This window comes from Puma concolor, chromosome C1, assembly GCF_028749965.1.
Source record: "Puma concolor isolate L17-30 chromosome C1, mPumCon1.1.hap2, whole genome shotgun sequence".
In the NCBI taxonomy this organism is placed as follows: Eukaryota; Metazoa; Chordata; class Mammalia; order Carnivora; family Felidae; genus Puma; species Puma concolor.
In genome coordinates, this window is record NC_141674.1 from 55,090,289 (window position 1) to 55,096,375 (window position 6,087).

General features: G+C 46.0%; 1 long non-coding RNA gene across 1 annotated transcript; it reads right to left on the reverse strand.

The window, feature by feature from the left end:
- Window positions 1-3,698: 3,698 nt before the first annotated feature.
- On the reverse strand, window positions 3,699-5,322 carry LOC147578083 (uncharacterized). Its single transcript, XR_015254190.1, has 2 exons — window positions 5,104-5,322; window positions 3,699-4,765 (listed from the first exon to the last, which is right to left on the reverse strand). It is a non-coding gene; the product is annotated as an uncharacterized LOC147578083 (long non-coding RNA).
- Window positions 5,323-6,087: the final 765 nt, after the last annotated feature.

Consider the following 6,087-nt stretch of genomic DNA (forward strand, 5'->3'; position numbering starts at 1 on the left):
GGTAGGGGATTGAGCTCGAGCTAGCTCGAATAAAGGCTCTTTGCTTTTGCATCGGACTCGGCTCCCTAGTGGTCTTTGGGGATCATGAATTCTGGGCATAACACCTGCTGTCATCCCTGAGATCACACTAAGGATCAGATTTCCTTTCACAGCCCTGTACGTGGACCGAAAGATTTAGTTAAAGAGGTGAGCTCCTACGTCAAGGAGATCGTTAAGTGACAGGAATGGAAGTTTGTTTGGATTGGCATAGGAAAATCCTGGCCCAGAGATATGGAGAAGGACATTGAAGGTGTTTTATAACAAAACACAAAACCTTTGACAAGAAGACAATTCAGAAGGACTCTCTAATATATGTCATGACTAGCTCTTGCCTCCACTTGTCAATAAAGTACCTCTAGGTCCTGGAGAGTGTGCTCCAGTGATTGGGAATCCCCAGATAGGGTCCCACGTGTACTCATGAACAAGTTTTATTTGCTCCCACATTGTTTCTACCCCATTTTTCTTCTTCTGTTCCAGCATCCCTTTTCCATGGGAATTTCAATCCGTGTGAGGAAGTTGCCTCACTCACTAGTGAGCCTGGGGATCAAATGAGATGGAACACCACCTCACACAGTAATGACCTAAGAGTTTGTGGTGTTGTTTCTCTTTTCCCCCTTCACTTCTTACCCATAAAATGAGTGTATTATGATAAGAAGTATATGTTACAGCATGTTAGGAATATATCAAGATTGTAATTAAAAAGTGAGATGAGGAGCATCTGGCTGGCTTGGTCAGCAGAGCATGACTCTTGATCTCAGGGTCATGAGTCAAGCCCCAGATTGGGCATAGAGCTCACTTTTTTAAAAAGACACACAGGGGCACCTGGGTGGCTCAGTCAGTTAAACATCTGACTTGGGCTCAGGTCATGATCTCACAGTGTGTGGGTTCGAGCCCCACGTTGAGCTCTGTGCTGACAGCTCAGAGCCTGGAATCTGCTTTGGACTGTGTGTCTCCCTCTCTCCCTTCCCCTCCTCCATTCACACTCTGTCTCTCTCTCTCAAAGATAAATGCTAAAAACATTTTTTTTTAAAAAAAGACACAAAAAATGAGATGATACGTAGTAGGCACTCAACAAATCAAGTTAGTTGTAATAATAGTATCAACAATGGAGAAAAGCAATGCTTCTGGTTCCTTCTGCCCACTTAAACTAGATGCCCACAGGAATCAAGAGGAGCCAGTAGAAATTGGAATATTGAAAGGGAAAGATAACACGTTTCTATTGATGATAGTAATTCAGATTTTAAATGCAAGAGGATGACCCAGTCAGGATGCCAAAGCAATCCCACGTCTGAGTTACAGGGTCTCCTTAGCTGACTCCTGGTGGACACTTGACATATAAGTATTCAGAGCCCAGACTCCTCTACCTGCCCCTCTGAGCTCTAGCCACCTTGGAGAATAGGGGTTAAAGACTGCAGTTGCTTAGGAAGTGAGTGCATGCTGAGGGTCAGGGCCCGAGCTAAGTCCTCTAGATATGTGACCTTGCTGAGACTACACAGCAACCAGTGAAGCCAAAACTCTTACTATCTTCCCTGTTTTACAGAAGGGGAAATAAATGTTCCAAGGAGTTACAGAGCATGCCCAAGGAAGAGTCCGTTTTCTGATGCAATGACATGTCCTTAACTCCTTTCGACACCCCAGGAATATCTGGCAGATATTCTGTATCCGGCCTTACAGGAACAGCCTCCTTCTCCTCCACTCATTTGCTCTGACCCTAAAACCATCCCCATCCCCTGGCCTCCCAGGACTTGACTCAGGGAGTTTTCCTTCTTGTGGGAGACTTTGCGAAGGACAAATTTAGCATCCTGGCTCCGCACCTTTGCTTCCGAAGCACACAGAGGACTCATGTGACGCTGAGCACTGGGTCTCTAGGGACACTATGTGCAAACACCAGATGCAGCTGGGGCTCCTTTTGCATACACTTTTCTTGGAGGGGCTGAGCACACTCTCCTGTTTTGGGTACTGAAAGGACAGCTGGGGTCATCCTGCATTGGCCAAGGTGCCTGCTCTTCTGCAGAAAAAATAACAGGCTCCCTTCACCACTCCTGGCATAGAAATGCCTGCCGTTAGGGAGACAACTGACAGCGACTGGTAGTCCTGCAGGACTGTCCTGGCTCTCCCACCCCAGCTGATTTTCACCACCTCCTCTCTCTGGAAGGGAGGTGGCATCCACCAAAATCTGTACCTCCTGCCAGCAAGACCCGTCTGGTGCAGTCCTAGAAGAACCTACACGTGGCATTTTGTGGAAGAAACCATGATCAATCCTCTAGGCTTGAAGCAGGAATTTCCTTTCATGTTTCTCTGTAGACCCTTGAGAGGTCTATCTGATCTCTCTGACAGAGAAGCACTAGGTGTGCCTTCAGTTCCAAAACCCCACATGGGCTGCACAAGATGAGGTCAGCCAGTTACTTGAAACCTCATGCCCTTCCGGGAAATATTTGCCTTACTCCCACATTATTCTTAAGAACCTCATAAGGAATTCTCTAGACTCAATGTTGAGGGTTCCATAGGCAGATATAACCTTGATCTTCTTCTGCAACATATCCCAGTCTCTTGTAACCTAATTCAGACAGAGCAAGTCAAAAAATGTTGAGCTCAGAGAAACTAAGTGAAATCACTCAAACGGCCATTGGTCAGGTTACCTGGAAACAGGCTCTGTGAGGCAGATTTGTACCCAGATGTTTCTTGGAGAGTGTTCTGGGAACAGCCTCTTTAAGGGAATGAGAGAAACAGGACTGGACAGAGGGAGAGGTGGATTCACAGTGGAACAGAGGCTTCAGCTGATCCCACGTCAGCACTCTGAACCTGGAAAGCCTTTCAGAGATGTCCTAAATTAGCCTCTCTGTATTTTGTACCTTTGAGCAACCCTGCCTGCCCCCAGGAAAGAGTGTGTATGTAACCTTGGATAAGGCAGTTACCTTTGGCTGAGAGTAATTCTCCAAAAGGAAGTCAGCCATGAGCTGTCTGTGGCCAATACTCCCAGCCACTGGGGTTACTGAGTGCCTTTGTTCTGGAGGGGGGTTTGGGTGGCACTCCACAGCATCCACCACACAAGCCTAACTCTCTTACACTACAGGAAACAGAGTCCAAGGGAAAGGAGGTAGATGACCCTGGGTCACACAGCAAGGTGGTGGAATAAATACAGCGCTCAGGACTGTAAATGTCACAGTGTCTCTCTTTCATACCAATAAATAAATCATTTGCTGAGCATCTCCCATGTGCCAGCCGATGTGTTTAGCATGTTACATGGATTCTTACGTGAACTAATCAGGTGAAACCCTATATAATGGGTATTATTGCCTTCGTTTTCTAATGGAGGAAACCAAGGTCTCGCACGTATATAGTTGCCTAGCAAAGCTCCTGGCGCGTATGACAGACCTGTCGATATTCGAAGCCTGTGTTCGCAACCCCCACCCCACCCCTATAATTCACCCAGCAGCTTCCCCCTTTTGCTGCGAATCGTGTTGCTGCTGTAATCATCAACAATGAAATTGAGGGACAAGTTATCTTTCCTGCCCAACAATCCCTCACCCTCACAGGAACTGCTATTTTGGTCATCATTTGAGATTCTTGCCCATTGAAATTCCCATGCATTCTTAATGAAACGAATTTCTACGTTATCCAACGAAGGAGGCCCATGGGTTAAGTCATGTGACTAAACATTGTTTCAGCCATTTAGCAAATATTTATTGGGTGCTGACCATGTGATAGCTTCACGCTAAGCATTTCACATTTTTTCTTGGACTGGCCAAGGAGGTCGGTATTTATGTCCCTAATTCATAAATGAGGAAAACAGAGGCTTAGAAAGTTCAGTTTCTCACCCAAGACCACATAGCCTGGATTTAAATGCAGATCTGCTTATTTTAACAGGGATGTCTTAATTCACTATCTGTTATTACATAAATACACATCAAATACCTGTGCATTGCCCAGCACTGTGCAGACGCGTGCTGGGGACAAAGCTCCATTAGGGATGAATGCTCCCATCCCTTGCCTTCACTGATGTTGCATTTTAGAGCAGGAGTCACAAATACAAACGCCTACAGGGGTTTGGAATGAAGTGAATGGGTGGGGAACATGCGGGAGTGGAGAGTTACTCCCTGGCTTCTGTGGCCAGCGGCTACTCAACTCCAGCCAAATGTTGCTATGTGAAAACTTGGGGCCTGGGCTGCCAGATTTCTCATTCTCCAAGAGCAGCCAGAAACCTGCATTTTATATGAAATACCTTGTTACTTTAGAGTCGGGAACTAATCCAACCATTTTGTAATCACTAACGTGGGGTAAACAAAAGGCATATGCAGGCCGGACTGAAACCTGGTTGACCACAACCTGGGTCACCTGGGTGACCACAAATGTCACCTTACACTGAGGTTCCTAGAGGATCAGCCCACCTGAGTTCAGATCAGTCTCACCCTGGAAGACCAAGGGCACCCTGCCCTCTCTCCCTGGGCCTGGAGACTTTGCCCACGCTACAGGAAGCTTTGGGTAGTGTCTCTAAGTTGTCCTGCTGGAGGAATCCCACAGCCTCTGCAGGGCCACTCTCTTATTCCTTGAAGCTCTATTCTTTCCTGAGCCAAGGCTGTTAGTTGACCCACTTCTGTCAGGAAGTAGCTTGATCGTGGGCGTCTGCAAACAGTAAGACATGGCTACGTGACGACTGCTCATAGCCTCCTTCCCCCTTCTTGTTCCCGCTGCCACCAGATGGTTCTGAGATAATGCCCCGTCTTTCCTGCAAGAAATAACATTCCTGAGCCGTAATCCTCTCTGATCATCCTGGGAATGCAATTTGTCAGCCTCTCCCCTCTTGTCACCACTTCCCCTGTCTTATCTTCACAGGCTGGGGGTCCCAAGCTGGTCACTTTCCAAGGACAGTCAATCATCTCTCTGCTGGGAGGTCAGGGGCTCACGTAGATGGTATAAACGTGCAGACACAAAGTTCTGGCTCACCCATGGATGCTTACAATGTGATTGTGACCATCCTGTCAGTCCCCAAATTATTTGTGATCCCAATCTCACTCATTCTCTCTACTGTTAAAATTCATGTTCTCTATTCAAAGAAGTTCTTACCTCTCACAAATCTCCCAGAAGACAAAAACAAGATGATCTTTGCTCACACACCTGGCATCCAGCCAAGCTCTGATCTCTTATCCCAGCCCTTCCCTTGCTCCTCAACATGACTGCAGTTACCGTTAGACATTCCATTTTAGCTCTGCAGATGACATCAGACGCAAGGTGTGGGGATGTAATTGTGGTTACCACCTGCTCCTGAATAGTAATTAGTAGGAAGGGGGAATTAGACTTCAGAGATGAGGTCATTATTAGCTGGAAGAAAAAGCTGGCAGAAAAAAAAAAGTGGCACCATTATTCTGAATCATTCATCCTGTTGTTTTTAAATTTTTTTAATGTTTATTTATTTGAGAGAGAGAGAGACAGAGACAGAGACAGAACATGACTGGGGAGGGGCAGAGAGAGAGGTAGACACAGAATCTGAAGCAGGCTCCAGTCTCCACACTGTCAGCACATAGCCCGATGTGGGGCTCGAACTCATGAACCGTGAGATCATAACCTGAGCTGAAGTTGGATGCTGAACCAACTGAGCCACGCAGATGCCCCTGGATCATTCATCTTTTTAAGTGTGAAACTGATGGCTGACATGCCAAGACCTGAGGGTTTAAAACCCAGGGAATATGGAAGATACTTTGAATACGTTGCTTGACATACACGAATCTTGGCACTGGAGATGTTTATACATGATGGTTCAGTTATTTTGAAGCTACCCTCCAAAGACCATGTTATGCCACCATACTTAAATTTCACTGGTCACAAATTTGGATAACACTGTGAAAAGCAAGACATCAGATTCTCTATGGAGTTTTATCTCCATTTAATACATGATTTCACATAATCCTCATAAAGAGCCCTGTTGAGATATTATTATGTTCATTTTACAGATCATTGTATAGGAGATCATGAGCTGTGGTAATATTCGTGAAAGTGAGGACTTGAGAAAGTCTCAACAAGTATCTCCTTTGCATGTCAGGAGTCAACTGA